The sequence below is a fragment of the Aegilops tauschii genome, chromosome 5 (genome assembly GCF_002575655.3).
Source record: "Aegilops tauschii subsp. strangulata cultivar AL8/78 chromosome 5, Aet v6.0, whole genome shotgun sequence".
Classification (NCBI taxonomy): Eukaryota; Viridiplantae; Streptophyta; class Magnoliopsida; order Poales; family Poaceae; genus Aegilops; species Aegilops tauschii.
Genome location: NC_053039.3, coordinates 132,614,672 through 132,633,103, shown reverse-complemented (window position 1 = coordinate 132,633,103; position 18,432 = coordinate 132,614,672).

Sequence of the window (18,432 nt, the reverse complement as noted above, 5' to 3'; positions counted from 1 at the left end):
TGAGCAAGAACCTCCTTAAGCAACACCTCATCCCTTCTTAATAGTATTGGCTTTTCCTATAGACTCAATGTGATCTTGGATCACTAAAATAGAAAATGTAGAGTCTTGTGCTTTAAGTTTGAGCCAATCTTTTGTCCTTAGCAATTTGAAGGGTTAACTTTCTAATCCATGCCATGCCAATCATTGAGCTTTCCTGAAATATTCATCTTGAAATAGCATTAGCTCAATGAGCTCTATGTTGTTAGGAATTACCAAAACCACCCAGGGATAGTTGCACTTTCACCGTAGCATGCACGTATGGTAACCGTTGTGTAACAAATTTGAAGCACGAGGTGTTTCTTTGATTGTCTTCCTTATGAGTGGCGGTCGGGGACGAGCGATGGTCTTTTCCTACCAATCTATCCCCCTAGGAGCATGCGCGTAGTGCTTGGTTTTGATGACTTGTAGATTTTTGCAATAAGTATGTGAGTTCTCTATGACTAATGTTGAGTCCATGGATTATACGCACTCTCACCTTTCCATCATTGCTAGCCTCTTCGGTACTGTGCATTGCCCTTTCTCACCTTGAGATTTGGTGCAAACTTCGCCGGTGCATCCAAACCCCGTGATATGATACGCTCTATCACACATAAGCCTCCTTATATCTTCCTCAAAACAGCCACCATACCTACCTATTATGGCATTTCCATAGCCATTCCGAAATACATTGCCATGCAACTTTCCACCGTTCCGTTTATTATGACACGCTTCATTATTCTCATATTGCCTTGCATGATCATGTAGTTGACATCGTATTTCCGGCAAAGCCACCATTCATAATTTTTCATACATGTCACCCTTGTTTCATTGCACATCCTGGTACACCGCCGGAGGCACGCATATAGAGTAATATTTTGTTCTAGTATCGATTTGTAATTTTTGAGTTGTAAGTAAATAGAAGTGTGATGATCTTCATTATTAGAGCATTATCCCATGTGAGGAAAAAAAAGAAAGTCCAAATAAAAAAAGAGAAGGCCCAAAAAAATGAGAGAAAAAGAGAGAAGGGACAATGCTACTAATTTTTTCCACACTTGTGCTTCAAAGTAGCACCATGATCTTCATGATAGAGAGTCTCTTGTTTCGTCACTTCCATATACTAGTGGGAATTTTTCACTATAGAACTTGGCTTGTATATTCCAACGATGGGCTTCCTCAAATATCCTAGGTCTTCGTGAGCAAGCAAGTTGGATGCACACCCGCTTAGTTTCTTTTGTTGTGCTTTCATACATTTATAGCTCTAGTGCATCCGTTGCATGGCAATCCCTACTCACTCACATTGATATCTATTGATGGGCATCTCCATAGCCCATTGATATGCCTAGTTGATGTGAGACCATCTTCCTCCTTTTTGTCTTCTCCAACACCACCATTCTATTCCACCTATAGTGCTATGTCCATGGCTCGCGCTCATGTATTGCGTGAAAGTTGATTGGCTTGTCATCGGGGTTGTGCATGATTTGAGCATTTTTGTGTGACGAAGATGGAGCATAGCCAAACTATATGATTTTGTAGGGATGAAATTTCTTTAGCCATGTTATTTTGAGAAGACATGTATGATTACTTTGTTAATATGCTTGAAGTATTATTATTTTTATGTCAATATTAAACTTTTGTCTTGAATCTTTCAGATCTGAACATTCATGCCACAATAAAGAAAATTACATTGAAAATTATGTTAGGTAGCATTCCACATCAAAATTTCTGTTTTTATCATTTACCTACTCGAGGACGAGTAGGAATTAAGCTTGGGGATGGTTGATACGTCTCCAACGTATCTATAATTTTTTATTGTTCCATGCTATTATATTATCTGTTTTGGATGTTTAATGGGCTTTAATATGCTCTTTTATATTATTTTTGGGACTAACCTATTAACCGAAGGCCCAGTGTCGGTTTCCATTTTTTTTTCCTATTTTAGTGTTTTGCAGAAAAGGAATACCAAACGGAACCCAAACGGAATGAAACCTTCGTGATGATCTTTCTTGGAACAAACGTAATCCAGAAGACTTGGAGTTGAAGTCTGGAACTCTGTGAGGGGGCCACGAGGCAAGAGGGCGCGCCCAGGGGGTAGGCGCGCCCCCCACCCTCGTGGGCCCCACGGAGCTCCACCGACGTACTTCTTTCGCCTGTATATACTCGTATACCCTAAAAACATCAGGGGGAGCCACGAAACCACTTTTCCACCACCGCAACCTTCTGTACCCGTGAGATCCCATCTTCGGGCCTTTTCCGGCGATCTGCCGGAGGGGGAATCGATCACGGAGGGCTTCTACAACAACACCATAGCCTCTCCGATGATGTGTGAGTAGTTTACCACAGACCTTCGGGTCCATAGTTATTAGCTAGATGGCTTCTTCTTTCTCTTTGGTTCTCAATACAAAGTTCTCCTCGATGTTCGTGGAGATCTATTCGATGTAATACTCTTTTGCGGTGTGTTTGCCGAGATCCGATGAATTGTGGATTTATGATCAAGATTATATATGAATAATAGTTGGTTCTTCTCTGAATTCTGATATGCATGATTTGATATCTTTGCAAGTCTCTTCAAATTATCATTTAGTTTGGCCTACTAGATTGATCTTTCTTGCAATGGGAGAAGTGCTTAGCTTTGGGTTCAATCTTGCGGTGTCCTTTCCCAGTGACAGTAGGGGCAGCAAGGCACGTATTGTATTGTTGCCATCAAGGATAAAAAGATGGGGTTTATATCATATTGCTTGAGTTTATCCCTCTACATCATGTCATGTTGCTTAATGCATTACTCTGTTCTTATGAACTTAATACTCTAGATGTATGCTGGATAGCGGTTGATGTGTGGAGTAATAGTAGTAGATGCAGAATCGTTTCAGTCTACTTGACACGGACGTGATGCCTCTATTCATGATCATTGCCTAGATATTCTCATAACTATGCGCTTTTCTATCAATTGTTCGGCAGTAATTTGTTCACCCACCGTAATATATGCTATCTTGAGAGAAGCCACTAGTGAAAGCTATGGCCCCCGAGTCTCTTTCTTATTATATTGCATCTCTTTTATTTACATCACATCTCGTTTTACTATTTTGCAATCTTTACTTTCCAATCTATATAACAAAAATACCAAAAATATTTATCTTACTATCTTTATTAGATCTCACTTTTGCGAGTGACCGTGAAGGGATTGACAACCCCTTTATCGCGTTGGTTGCAAGGTTCTTGATTGTTTGTGCAGGTACTAGGTGACTTGCGTGTTATCTCCTACTGGATTGATACCTTGGTTCTCAAAAACTGAGGGAAATACTTACGCTACTTTGCTGTATCACCCTTTCCTCTTCAATGGAAAACCACCGCATGCTCAAGAGGTAGCATGGTATTACAGATAATGGCATAAATAGCGAGGCCATTTTACATGCCAGAAGTTTACACAAGGGAAAGGTTTACACAGGGCCAACAAAGTAGTGGCTTGAAGATCCCAATGGTGCCCTACTGCAAATCTGCACCATTTCTCCTTGGTAAAGAGTCCTTTGAGAGGAGGAGTTTGATGGTCGTCTGTAACGAAGAAGGGCCTAGAAAAGAGCCCTTGTACAGCCGTAGAGTAGCCAGGTTTTTAACGAACCTGCTGTGAGGAAATATTCGAGGTCTGAATAGGGTCAAGCTGTACTATAGACCTTTTCTGCAGTGTGCCTCCGGCGCTGCCCAAGTTATTTTAAGTGCATAATTATGTACGCCCGGTATGTATGCCGAAACCTTATGGGGCGGTCGGCGGAGGCTAAAATGCTATTCCAGCTCCGGCTCCGCCGGGCTGTCGCATTGTAATGCAGATCAAACCCACTTAGCAGAGTCCTGGGTCTTGATGACCGATGAGTTGTTCGGCTTGATGAGGTCGCCCTGTACTTCGGCTGATAGGGTCGCGGTGTGCTCCTTGATACGTCTCCGTTGTATCTACGTTTCCAAACTCTTTTGCCCTTGTTTTGGACTCTAACTTGCACGATTTGAATGGAACTAACCCGGACTGACGCTGTTTTCAGCAGAATTGCCATGGTGTTATTTTTGTGCAGAATAAAAAGTTCTCGGAATGTCCTAAAACTTCACGGAGATAAGTTTTGGAATTAATAAAAAATATTGTTGAAAGAATCAATAGAAGGGGCCCACACCCTGGCCACAAGGGTGGGGGCGCGCCCACCCCCCTAGGGCGCGCCCTCCGACCTTGTGGGCCCCCTGGACCTCCACCGACCTCAACTCCAACTCCATATATTCTCTTTCAGGGAGAAAAAAATTCAGAGAGAAGGATTCATCATGTTTTACGATACGGAGCCGTCGCCAAGTCCTGTTCTTCCTCGGGAGGGTAGATCTGGAGTCCGTTCGGGGCTCCGGAGAGGGGAATTCGTCACCATCGTCATCATCAACAATCCTCCGTCACCAATTTCATGATGCTCACCGCCGTGCGTGAGTAATCTCATCGTAGGCTTGTTGGACGGTGATGGGTTGGATGAGATTTACCATGTAATCGAGTTAGTTTTATTAGGGTTTGATCCCTAGTATCCACTATGTTCTAAGATTGATGTTGCTATGACTTTGCTATGCTTAATGCTTGTCACTAGGGCCCGAGTGCCATGATTACAGATTTGAACCTATTATGTTTTCATGAATATATTTGTGTTCTTGACCCTATCTTGCAAGTCAATAGTCACCTACTACGTGTTATGATCGGACAACCCCGGAGTGACAACGGTCGGGACCACTCCCGGTGATGACCGTAGTTTGAGGAGTTCATGTATTCCCTAAGTGTTAATACTTTGGTCCGGTACTCTATTAAAAGGAGGCCTTAATATCCCTTAGTTTCCAATAGCACCCCACTGCCATGGGAGGGTAAGACAAAAGATGTCATGCAAGTTCTTTTCCATAAGCACGTATGACTATATTCGGGATACATGCCTACATTATATTGATGAATTGGAGCTAGTTCTGTGTCACCCTATGTTATAACTGTTGCATGATGAATGCCATCTGACATAATTATCCATCATTGATCCATTGCCTACGAGCTTTTCACATATTGATTGCTCAGTTACTTTTCCGTTGCCACTGTTACGATTACTACAAAACTGCTACTGTTACTTTTGCCACCGTTACCGTTACTTCCATACTACTTTGCTACTAAATACTTTGCTGCAAATATTAAGTCTTTCAGGTGTGGTTGAATTGACAACTCGGCTGCTAATACTCGAGAATATTCTTTGGCTCTCCTTGTGTCGAATCAGTAAATTTGGGTTGAATACTCTACCCTCAAAAACTGTTTCGATCCCTTATAATTGTGGGTTATCAAGACCTTTTTCTGGCGCCGTTGCCGGGGAGCATAGCTCTATTCTCTGAGTCACTTGGGATTTATATATGTTGATCACTATGAGGAATTTGAAAGATCAAAGAACTAAGATTTTCCCTCAACTACGAGGGGAGGTAAGGAACTGCCATCTAACTCTGCACTTGATTCTCCTTCTGTTTTGAGTAAACTTGCGACACCTACACCTGCTATTGATTCTGATATGTCGCTTGTTATTGATGATGCCACTTCTGCTATGCATGATACAACTTCTCTACTTGATAATACTGTGCCACTTGGTGAATTTCTTGATTAACAACTTGCTAGGGTTAGAGAGAATGAAACTACTGAAACTGATGATATTATTGAAACTGATGATTATGATTCTCCCCTTAGATATGAATTGCCTGAGGGTTATGTTATGGATGAAGAAACTGCTAGAGACTTCTTTGCTTGCAATGATAGAGAGGATCTTAAGAAATTGTTAGTTAAGCTAAAATAAAAATCCTTCAATGCTAGAATGAAATATGATCCCGCTTTTGCTACTTCACCTATCTTTGTTACTAATAAGGATTATGAATTCTCTGTCGATCCTGAGTTAATTACTTTGGTTGAATCTGATCCTTTTCATGGTTATGAATCTGAACTGTTGTGGCACATCTTACTAAATTGAATGATATAGCCACCCTATTTACTCATGAGGAAAAAATTCGCTATTACTGAATTCATAAATTGTTTCCTTTCTCATTAAAGGGTGATGCTAAGTTATGGTTTAATTCTCTTGCTCCTGGTTGTGTGCTTAGTCCCCAGGATATGATTTATAACTTCTCTCAAAAATATTTCCCTACTCATAAGAAACAAGCTGCCTTAAAGGAAATATTTAACTTTGTGCAAATTGAAGAAGAGAGTCTCCCACAAGCTCGGGGGAGGCTTCTCCAATTACTTAATGCTTTGTCTGATCATCCTCTCAAGAAAAATGAAATACTTGATATCTTTTATAATGGACTAACCGATGCTTCTAGAGACCACCTGGATATTTGTGTTGGTTGTGGTTTCAGGAAAAGAACTGTTGAGTAAGCTGAATTGCTATTGAATAATATATTGAGTAATGAAAATTATTAGACACTTCCTGAACCAACTCCGAAGCCAACTACGAAGAAAAGGGGTATTCTATTTCTCAGTCTTGAAGATATGCAAGAGGCAAAGAAATCTAAGAGAAAAAGGTATTAAAGCTGAAGATGTTAAGAATCTACCACCTATTGAAGAAATACATGGTCTTGATAACCCGACATAGGTAGTAGAGGTAAACACTCTCCGTAGATTTGATGAAGGTGATATTCCTCATAATAAGTCTGTTAGTCAATGCTTGGATGAGTTTGATAATTTTATTGTTAAACAAGAAAACTTCAATGCTTATGTTAGTAGACAATTGAAACGTAATGCTTACATGCTTGATCACTTGGGTGATTATATGAGTAGAACTATTAATGATCTCAAGCTTATTAGTAAACATGCTTCCATGGTTGCAACTCAAGTAGAACAAGTACTTAAGGCTCAGGATGATTTGCTTAATGAGTTGAATAGTAAGAATAATGATAATGATGTTAGGGTTATAACCAGGGGTGGTAAAATGACCCAGGAACCTTTGTATCCTGAGGGCCATCCTAAGAGAGTTGAGCAGGATTCTCAGAGAATTAATACTGATGCACCTAGTCCTTCTAATAAAAAGAAAAAGAAAACTGATAGGACTGTGCATGCTAGTAAACTTGCTATAGACACACCTGAGAATCCCAATTATATTTCTATTTCTGATGCTGAGACACAATCTGGTAATGAACATGAACCTAGTGATAATGTTAATAATGATGATCATGTTGATGCTCAACCTAGTAATGATAATGATGTAGAGATTGTCGGCGTTCTGGGAACGGGGGTACCTAGACTTGCCTGCCTGCGGCCCACGACATGGCTCCATCGACGGCCTGGTACGGCCCAGCTTCAATAATAAACAACTCAAGACCCTCGCGAGAGGCCAAGCCTCGCGAGGCGGAGAACACTAAGACCTCCACGAGGAGCGGCCTCCCCAGGCTGGCTCCCGAGGAGCGGAGATTTCTATGCAAGCCTCACCTCGCGAGGTTCGGATGACGTGAGCGATGACGACCAAGGCCAGGCGAGCGCCAGCAGGCGTAGTGTACCAGTTTCCTCTTCAGTGCTAAAGAGGCAAGCATAGGTGCGGAGTCCCGAGGAATCAGCCAAAGGTTTCCATTCTTGTGCAACAAGACCAAGACCGCCAGGACGGCAGGACGGAGGTCACCACCGAGCCAACCGTGGCGTCACGACTAGAGGCTTTTGCAGGCGAAGACTACTTTTGTCAGGATAGCGTGTACTAGTTGTCTCCCTTTGAATTTGGTTGTTGTGGGATCCCTTCCCGCCTTCATTTGGGAAGAGGACCAAGACCATTATAAATAGGACTTAGCCACCACCATGGAGGCAGGAGATCCATTCCACCCTCAAATCCACCAGCTCACTCGAGCCCAAGAACACCTCTCCTCCTGAGGTTGTTCGCCACTGTACTAGTTCATCCTGAGCCCCTCGAGGCTAATCCATCACGAAGCAGGAGTAGGGTTTTACACCGCAAGGTGGCCCAAACCTGGGTATACTATTGTGTCTCTTTTCCATTCAGTTTGTCGGGCTAGGCTATGAGATTAGCGAGTTTACAGACTAGGGAGGACAAGTTCTTCGCACGCACCCCAGAGTTCGAACCTCTCAAGAGTTTGTGGAACCCGAAATCCAACATTTGGCGCCCAAGGTAGGGGTGCGTCGGAGCCTCTCTTCCATCGGTCGACCCGCCACCGCTCCACCGCTTCCATGGCTGACGCCCGTCGAGCTCGTGCTGAGCGTCGGGCCGCTCTTGCCACCCGCGTCGCTCAGACAGCGCCAGCTGGTGACGGCTGTCCTCGCCGTCCCCTGTCTCCAGCAGCGAACGCTGCTACCGGCCCGGTGGGGCACGAGCAACAGGTTTCGTCGTTGCACCCGTCTGTGCGGCGTGATGGGTGCACCGCCACCCTTTCGCTGACTCCGGCTGGTTCGTCGTCCCATGCTCGCCGCGGGCCGGCGAACGCGCAGGCTGCGTTGCTCATGGCACGTGAGCTCCTGCACTATCGCCCCGTCAACGACCTCTATGAAGACTGGCTAGACCACATCGCCGAGCTTGTCAGCACCACCGGGGGCTCTCCTACACCGTCTCTCCCGCTGCCTCGCCCGCCGCTGCTGCGGGTGACGTAGCCCACAGAGCACCTCCTCCACCTCCCCGTCAAGACGTCGCCCTCGGGCCAAGACGCAAGGTCACGCGGCATGACCCGCCGTGCAGGGCGCCGGCGCGTGAAGAAGAAAGCTGCCAGGTGGTCCAGCGGCCGCAATAAGATGCTCGTGCTGTCGGACTACGGGTTCCGGCGAACCCTTGAGGTTCGAACACTGGGGTGCGCACGAAGATCTCTCTCTCTCCCTAGCTCGCTCTCGGAACGATCTCAAGGCCTAGCTCGCCGAACCCAAAAGAAGAAGAGACACGAGGGTTTATACTGGTTCGGGCCACCGTTGTGGTGTAATACCCTACTCAAGTGTGGTGTGGTGGATTTCCTTGTACGCTGAGGATGAACAAGTACAAGGGATGAACTGCCTCCTGAAGAGAGGTTTTCTAAAGCTCGCTGAGCTAGTGAGTTGGCCTTGGTGGAATGAGTCCAATCCAAGATGAGATCCTTGACTACGGTGGTGGCTAGTCCTATTTATAGAGGCCCCAGTCCTCTTCCCAAATATTTAGGCGGGAAGGGATCCCACAACGGCCAAGTTTGAAGGGGGACAACTAGTACAAGCTATCCTGACAAAAGGTGGTCTTCGCCTGCCAAAGCCTCTGGTGGTGACGCCGTCGTGGGCTCCGTGGTGACCTCCGTCCTGCCGTCCTGCTGGTCTTGGTCTCGTTGCACTGATATGGAAACCTTTGCCTGATGCCTCGGGACTCCTCGCCTATGCTTGCCCCTTTAGCACCAAAGAGGCAACTGGTACTCTGCGCATGTTGGCGCCCGCCTGGCCTTGGTCGTCATGGCTCACATCACGTGAACCTCGCGAGGTGCCCCTTGCATAGATATCTCCACTCCTCGGGAGCCAGACTAGTGAGGCCGCCCCTGAGGAGGTCTTGATGTCATCCGCCTCGCGAGGCTTGCCCCTCGCGAGGGTCTTGAGCGATTGTTGCCGAACATGGGCCGTACCAGACCGTTGGTGGAGCCACGCCCTGGGCCGCAGGCAGGCAAGTCTGGGTACCCCCATTCCCAGGATGCCGACACATGCACTCCCAGCACCGCCATGTCAAGACCACGCGCCGCCCGTGGCGGTGGCGCGCGAGCGCCAGGATCAGGCTCTACCTCCATGACGGGCTCCCGTGACCACAGCGGGTTGCCGTGCCTTCACTCCGGAGCTACGTAGCATCATCTGGCCGGGGAAGTTCAAGCCCTACCTGCCTCCATGCTACGACGGCACCCCCGACCCTGCTAAGTTCCTGCAGCTCTACGAGCTAAGCATCGAGGCAGCCAATGGCGACGAGAAGGTTATTGTCAACTGGTTTCCCATGGCGCTCAAGGATGGCGCGCGCTCGAGGCTCCTGAACCTGCCCGCGGATCGATGTCCTCCTAGGACGAAATGAGAGAGCGTTTCTCCGCCAACTTCCAGGGCACCCGTGATCGGCCGCCGGCTGCGGGTGACCTGCGGCGCATCAAACAGCAGCCAGGGGAGACCTTGCAGAAGTACATCCAGCGCTTCAACAATGTTCGCCTCAAGATACCCAAGGTATCGGACGAGGCCATCATCTCGGCATTCAATGATGGCGTCCGCGACGTCAAGATGAAGGAGGAGCTCGCCATAGACGAGGACCTATGCACGGCTCTGGAGATGTTCGACATGGTAACCAAGTGTGCGAGAGCTGAGGAGGGTCGCCTCTCCCTCCTGGAGCTCCCGGGGCTAACCCAGATGACAAGAAGGCCAAAGCCAAGGACGTGAAGCGCAAGGGACCGGCCGTGCTCGCGGCTGAACCAGAGATGAAGCACGGCTATGATCACCCAGAGTCATCCAAGGGCAGCCGCCCATTCTGCGTCTTCCACAACATGCACAGCCACAAAACCAACGACTGTCAAGAGCTCAGGGCCATCTGCGACGGGCGCCTCGGTCGTCGCCCCAAGCACAACGATCGAGACTACGGCCACAGAGTAGGTCGAAGTGGAGGACGCTGGGACGGCCGTGACCCCCGCCAAGAGTGGCGCGATCAACCTCGTGAGGAACGCTGGTAGGGCTAGCCTTGTGAGGGCCCCTGGAGGGACCAGCCTCGTGAGGACCGTCCTCAGGGAAACGCTGGCCCCCCTCCGCTGCCACCACCACCAAGAAGGAACGACAACCACCACCAGGACGAGGGGGCTGGGGGCTTCCAGGAGCCTCGTGCCATCGCCTGCATCCTGGGCGGCGCTCAGGCCCCTGCCTCTCATCGCATCTTCAAGCAGTTTGCCTGTGAGGTGAACACGGCCCTCCCCAAGCTCGAGGATACGCGCCCGCTCAGGTGATCGAAGTGCACCATCACCTTCAGCTCATCCAACCAGCTCAAGTGCGCGGCAACTGCCGGTGCTCTCCCGATGCTCTGCTCGCCAACCATCAGCAACGTCCTCGTCACCAAGACTCTCATTGATGGCGGTGCAGGGCTCAACATTCTTTCCATCAAGACATTCGACCGACTCCAGGTGCCCTATGACCAGCTGCAGCCCACCAAGCCCTTCTCAGGAGTGACCGACGGCTCCACCACCCCGATAGGGCAAATCTGCCTCCCTGTCACCTTTGGCAAGCGCGACAACTACCGCACTGAGCTCATCGACTTGGATGTCGCCCACATTCGCCTTCCATACAATGCCATCCTTGGGTATCCGGCCCTGGCCAAGTTCATGGCAGTGACTCGTCATAGTTACAATGTCCTCAAGATGCCAGGGAGTTGCGGCATCATCACGGTCGCCTGCGAGGAGAAGGACGCAGTGTGCTCTCTCGAGCGCGCCTACCAGGCTGCGACAGTCGAGAACCCAGACGACAAAGGCATCGTCTATCCTCCTGAGGATGTCCTCAAGAAGAAGAAGCAGCTGCTCCGCCAAGGACAACATGAGAGTAGGGTGTCCAGCGGCACCACCTCAGGACCTGCGCCCACGCACGGGGCGCCTCCCTCTCTCGCATAGGAAGGCGTGCCTGGTGCACCTTGAGGGGGTCCTGGATTAAGGGGTCCTCGGGCATCCGAACTATGGTACGTGGACCGGACTGATGGGCTGTGAAGATATAAGACCGAAGACTCTCTCCCGTGTCCGGATAGGACTCTCCTTGGCGTGGAAGGCAAGCTTGGCATCCTTATATGAAGATTCCTTTCTCTGTAACCGACTTTGTACAACCCTAGTCCCCTCCGGTGTCTACATAAACCGGAGGGGTTAGTCTGTAGAGACAAGAACAGTAATCATAGTCATACAGGCTAGACTTTTAGGGTTTTAGCCATTACGATCTCGTGGTAGATCTACTCTTGTAATACTCATATTCATCAAGATCAATCAAGCAGGAAGTAGGGTATTACCTCCATAGAGAGGGCCCGAACCTGGGTAAACATCGTGTCCCCCGTCTCCTGTTACCATCGACCTTAGACGCACAGTTCGGGACCCCCTACCCGAGATCCGCCGGTTTTGACACGGACATTGGTGCTTTCATTGAGAGTTACGCTGTGCCGTCGTCAAGAGGTTCGATGGCCCCGTCAACCATCTACAACAATGTTGTCCCGGGAGAAGTCTTCCTCCCCGGATAGATCTTCGTATTCGGCGGCTTCGTACTGCGGGCCAACTCGCTTGGCCATCTAGAGCAGATCGACAGCTACGCCCCTGGCCATCAAGTCGGATTTGGAAGCTTGAACTACATCGCGGATATCCGCGGAGACTTGATCTTCGACGTATTCGAGACCACGGCAGCCGTTACCTGTCACCGCGATGAACATGACTTAAATCTGTCATCAGACCATACGCAGGAGATAGAACCTGCAACTGCTCTGGCCCTAGATCCGGAGCAGACCGCGCCATCCGAGGACAGGAGGCTCAACCCCGCCATGGAAGCCTCAGACTCAGTGGCGTCGGAGCCGCACACAGACCCAACCCCGAGCGGGATCTGTGTCACCGGAACCTCGGACTCGTTTCCGGCTACAGGTTCCGAACCATGTGCATCTGCGCACGTCGAGCTTGATCGGACATCGATCATCGAATTCAGCTCCGCGGACATCTTTTGGCACTCGCCTTTAGGCGACGTGCTAAACTCATTAAAAACACTCTCCTTAGGGGGGACTCACAGCCGAATTATATCCGGTTCGAACTGGAGGCTGATGACGGAGAATCTCGTTTCCCACCCACCGCCCACTTCATAGCCACTGTCGAGGACCTAACCGACATGCTCGATTACGGCTCCGAAGACATCAACGGCATGGACGACGATGCCGGAGAAGAGGAGGCCCAAAACCCACCGTTTACAGGACGTTGGACGGCCACTTCCTCATATGACGTATACATGGTGGAAACACCTAAAGAGAACAATGGAGACAACGAGAAGGATCCAGTCAAGGATAAACCTCCTGAGATACAGCCAAAATGCCGACGTCAGCGGCGCCGCTCTAAATCACGCCGTGCAAAAGACAGCGATACCGGCACAAGAGAAGATATCACTCCGGACGATGCCGAAGACAATGAAGACCCCGTTGAGGCAACTTCTGAACAGGAAGTATGGGAAGATGGGCAAGTTAGCCCTGATGAATAGGCCATACACGAAGACTCGGAGGACAGTAATTATCTTCCGCTCTCCGAGGATGAGGTGAGCCTCGGCAACGAGGATTTTATCGTGCCTGAGGAACCTCTCGAGCAGGAGTGCTTTAAGCACCGGCTAATAGCCACTGCAAGGAGCCTGAAAAAGAAGCAGCAGCAGCTTCAAGCTGATCAAGATCTGCTCAACGATAGATGGACTGATGTCCTGGCAGCCGAGGAATACGGCCTCAAGCGCCCAGCCAAAAGTTACCCGAAGCGCAAATTGCTACCTCAGTTCGATGATGAGGCGCTGGAGCCCGTACCATCATCGCCCAATGCGGCTGACCGACCACCACGTGGCCGGGACAAAGCGGCAACCCAAACCGAACACCAGCCCGCCCCACCTCACCGTAAAGGCAGAGATAAAACAGCTCGGGGACATACATATGACCTGCGGCAGGACTTGGACAGTAGAGCAGGTCAGAACAGATCGAAGATCACTGGGACGTGCCCCGACACGCGACAACGGCTACCTAGCCGGACGCAACAATCATACTCACGCCCGGGCCGAGAACCGCGGACAGACTCCATCCGAGCTACGTCGTGACGTGGCCCGATATAGAGGCGCCGCACACCCCGTTTGCTTCACTGACGAGGTAATGGAGCACGAATTCCCAGAAGGGTTTAAACTCGTAAACATCGAATCATACGATGGGACAACAGACCCCGCAGTATGGATCAAGGATTTTCTTCTTCACATTCATATGGCCCGCGGCGATGATCTCCATGCCATCAAATACCTCCCACTAAAACTCAAAGGACCAGCCCAGCACTGGTTGAACAGTCTTCCCGAAAACTCCATCGGCAGCTGGGAGGACTTGGAAGAGGCCTTCCTTGACAACTTCCAAGGTACATATGTTCGACCTCCGGATGCCGACGACTTAAGTCACATAATTTAGTAGCCCGGAGAGTCAGCCAGGAAACTCTGGACTAGATTCTTAACCAAAAAGAACCAGATCGTCGACTGTTGGGATGCCGAAGCCCTGGCGGCCTTTAAACACAGCTTGCAAGACGAATGGCTCGCCCGACACCTCGGACAAGAAAAGCCGAATTCCATGGCAGCCCTTACGGCACTTATGACCCGCTTTTGCATGCACGAAGATAGCTGGCTAGCCTGTAGCAACAACAATGCAAGCGAACCTGGCACTGCGGAAGCCAGAAATAGCAACGGCAAGCCCCGATGCAACAGACACAAGCGTTGAAACAACGATGATAATACCGACGACACGGCGGTCAACGCCGGATTCAGCGGCTCCAAGTCCGGCCAGCGGAAGAAGCCGTTCAAAAGGGAACAATTCGGGCTCATCCAGCTTGGACCGCATACTCGATCACCCATGCCAGATACACGGCACCCTCGACAAACCAGCAAATCATACCAACAGAGACTGCTGGGTTTTTAAACAGGCCGGCAAGTTAAATGTCGAGAACAAGGAAAAGGGGTCGCAAAGTGAGGACGATGATGAGGAGTCCCATCCACCGAACACAGGGGGACAGAAGAAGTTTCCCCCTCAGGTCAAAAGGGTGAACATGATATACGCCACCCACATCCCCAAGAGGGAGCGCAAGCACGCACTCAGGGACGTCTACGCGATGGAGCCAGTCACCCCAAAGTTCAACCCATGGTCTTCCTGTCCGATCGCTTTCGATCGCAGGGACCATCCGACCAGTATCCGTCACGGCAGTTCAGCCGCACTGGTCCTCGACTCAATCATCAATGGATTCCACCTCACGCGAGTCCTAATGGACGGTGGTAGTAGCCTGAACCTGCTCTATCAGGATACAGCGCGCAAAATGGGCATTAATCCCTCAAGAATTAAGCCCACCAAGACTACCTTTAAAGGAGTCATACCAGGTGTAGAGGCCCGTTGCACGAGCTCAATCACACTAGAGGTTGTCTTCGGATCCCTGGACAACTTCCGAAGCGAAGAGTTGATCTTCAATATTGTCCCCTTTCGCAGTGGCCATCACGCACTGCTTGGACGAACCGCATTTGCTCGATTCAACGCCGTGCCACACTACACTTATCTCAAGCTCAAGATGCCCGGACCACGCGGCGTCATAACAGTCAATGGAAACACGGAACGCTCCCTCCGTACCGAGGAGCACACCGCTGCGTTAGCAGCAGAAGTACAGACCGGCCTTCTCAAGCAGAACCTTAATTCGTCGGCCGAGCTCCCGGACACTGTCAAACAAGTCCGGACTACTCTGCAGCAGGACAGCCCAGCTCGTCAAGAGCTCGACTAACAATTTGGCCTCCGTCCCAGTCCCAACCAAGTGGCGGCATTCGTACCGCATGTACATAACTACGCACTCAAAATACCATGGGCATAGACGGAGGCATAACTAGCTTGTGATCCATAATACGGCTCGACCGCTCCGGGACACACATACTTTCAATTTTTCTTTTTTTATCCTTTTCAGGTTTCTTTTCTGCAGCCTTCGTCTGACAACCTGATCATCGGTCCTCTCGACAGGATGGATACACCAAGGGCAAGAAGCACCGGCGTACAAGGGAATTTCTAGGTGGTCTCTTTAACGTTCACTCTACATGTTTTCAGGACCCGCACACAGCTCTCCCTTGGTTGTGGCATGTTAAATAGCCCGGTTGCTTATTGCACCACTTGTCAAAATACGCTTTGACATATTAATCAAACTATAATGGAAACAGTTTGCCGCCCAACTTCTATGGCACTAGCTTACTACCCCCTTTTCCCTTTTTGGTAATCTTCTCAAGTTGCACCCGTACACATTGGTACGCTTTAATCTGCCAGGGGCTTCATTGTGACCCATAATATGGCAACAAAGTCTGAACACTTTTTACAATATAGTCCGGCACCCCGAATTTAGCATTATATGCATTGGCTCCGAATCATGTCTTTGGTCAATATTTGGGTTGCCCGGCTCCTGTGCTTACTACCTTACATTCCGCTATATCGGCTAGGGTAGTAAAGGGAGAACTACTGCGATTGTGTCCTGGTTTATCCGGATGAGCACCTCAGTAGAGAAAGCCGAAAACGGACTGTCATGATGCGGCGAGAGCCGGTCAGCTCTTCGGAGGTTTCAAATCCTTAGAGATTTTTTCCGCATTATGCGATGAATCGGCTCTTACCTGATCTGGTGTTTACAGTACCCTAGTTCGGATACTAGGGTCTGCGCTTAAATTTTCATTGTCAAACTCCTATGGCTAAGTGAGGGTGATAAAGCCACATAGTCTGATTGTCTAGTTCGTTGCGCTAAACACCTCCTTCAAGGACCAAACAATTGGATCAAGAGTGTTTAGATTCCATCCCAAACACCCCCGTACTACCTACGTGGGGGTTGAAGCCGACGACTGGCCAACTCTCAAAATTTCATAAACACGACCGCACAAGAGGTAAAATATTAAACAAGCATTATATTACATAGCCGAACTTGTTTCATAATACAGGGCGAGACAATATGAATGTATTCATTCAAAGATTACATCTTTCGTACATTGTTCCGCCACAATGCGGGATCCCTCTAGGACATCACTAAAATATCGCTCGGGTGTACGGTGCTCCTTGCCCGCGGGCAGTCCCTCGGTCGCGACCGTGACGGCATTCATCTTCGCCCACTGCATCTTGACACGGGCGAAGGCCATCCACGCACCTTCGATGCAGACCGACCGCTTGATGTCGTCAAGCCGAGGGCAGGCATTGACTAGCCGCTTCACGAGACCGAAGTAGCTGCTGGGTATGGCTTCGGTAGGCCACAACCGGATTATTAAGTCCTTCATGGCCAGTTCGGCCGCCCTATGAAACTCGACCAGCTGTTTTAGCTAATCACTAAAGGGCACCGGATGTTCTGGCGCAAGGTATTGCGACCAAAACAGCTTCTTCGTTGAGCTCCCTTCTTTGGCTCGGAAGAATTCCGCAGCATCAGAAACACTGCGCGGCAGATCCACAAACGCCCCTGGGGAACTCCAAATCCGGGTTAGTAAGAGATACCTCTTCTTCACATACTTGCTTTGCATACTAAAAGCCTTACCCGCCGCAATTTTCTTGGCCTCCTGGATCTCTTGGAGGGCGCCCTGGGCTTCAACCCGGGCCTCTTCCGCGCTTTGGCGAGCCTTGGTGAGTTCGGTCTCTTGAGCCGAAACATCGTGCTCCAAGGACTCGCATTTCTTCACAGCATCCCGGAGCTCTTGCTGGACCTCATCAAGCCTGGCCTCGTGCTTCTCACGGGCGGCTTGTTCCTTGGCAGCTTTCTCCTCAACCTCGGCCAGGGCCTTTTTAAGGACCTCGACCTCGGCCGCCGCTCCTACAAATATCATGGCACTATGGTCAATACACATCATTCATTCTTTCCGAATATACAGCAAGTCACCACATACCTTGCTTGTCCTCCAGCTGCCTTTTTACAAGGCCGAGCTCTTCTTCGCCCCGCTCCAGACTTTGCTTTAGTCCGGAGACCTCAGCAGCATGAGAGGTTGCGGCCAGCAACGATGCCTGCTTATTCACATAAGACATATTTAGTTAGTTTCCTGCAAAAATTACTTGATCCTCTGTCCGGCTTTTCTTTCCGAACACCGGACAGTGTCTCAGGGGCTACTGTCTACACTATGACTTTGTCTTCTGCGTCTCTTACCTCAAAGCCTGTCAGCAAGCTGGTGCAAGCTTCGATCAGTCCGCTCTTGACGGACTGAACCCTCTCAACCACCGTACCCATAAGGATACAGTGTTCCTCCACAATGGAAGCGCCTCGTAGCGCTTCCAGCAGATTATCTGGTGCCTCTGGATGGACAGAGGTCACCGGCGGAATAGGCGCACCTCCTCCCCTTGGAGGAGGCTGCTCGCTTGATTCCGGAGCTGTGTAGGTCTACGGAATGGTATTCGGCAGGGGGCCGAATTGGATATGGCCCCCGGCGCCACTTTCCATGGGGATTTTCTCCCCAAGGTGTCCGGTGGCCGAGGGTTCACCCTCCGGCACCATCCTGACGGCCTCCTGAACCTCTCCCTGGCCTGGGAAGGTCCTTCGGGACAGCACCTCGGCGTCGCCCTTGGCCTTGGGAGAGTAAGCCGCCAGTGGTGACTCGATGGCCATCGCCTTTGAATCCAGCAAATCCCCCAATGAGGATCGCAGGGAGTTGTCGCGGGCCGGAGTGCAATTGCATAATTCAACATGTTAAAACTGTGAAGTAGAGAGGCCGGATATATGGACGCATCAGGGTTTTTAGTA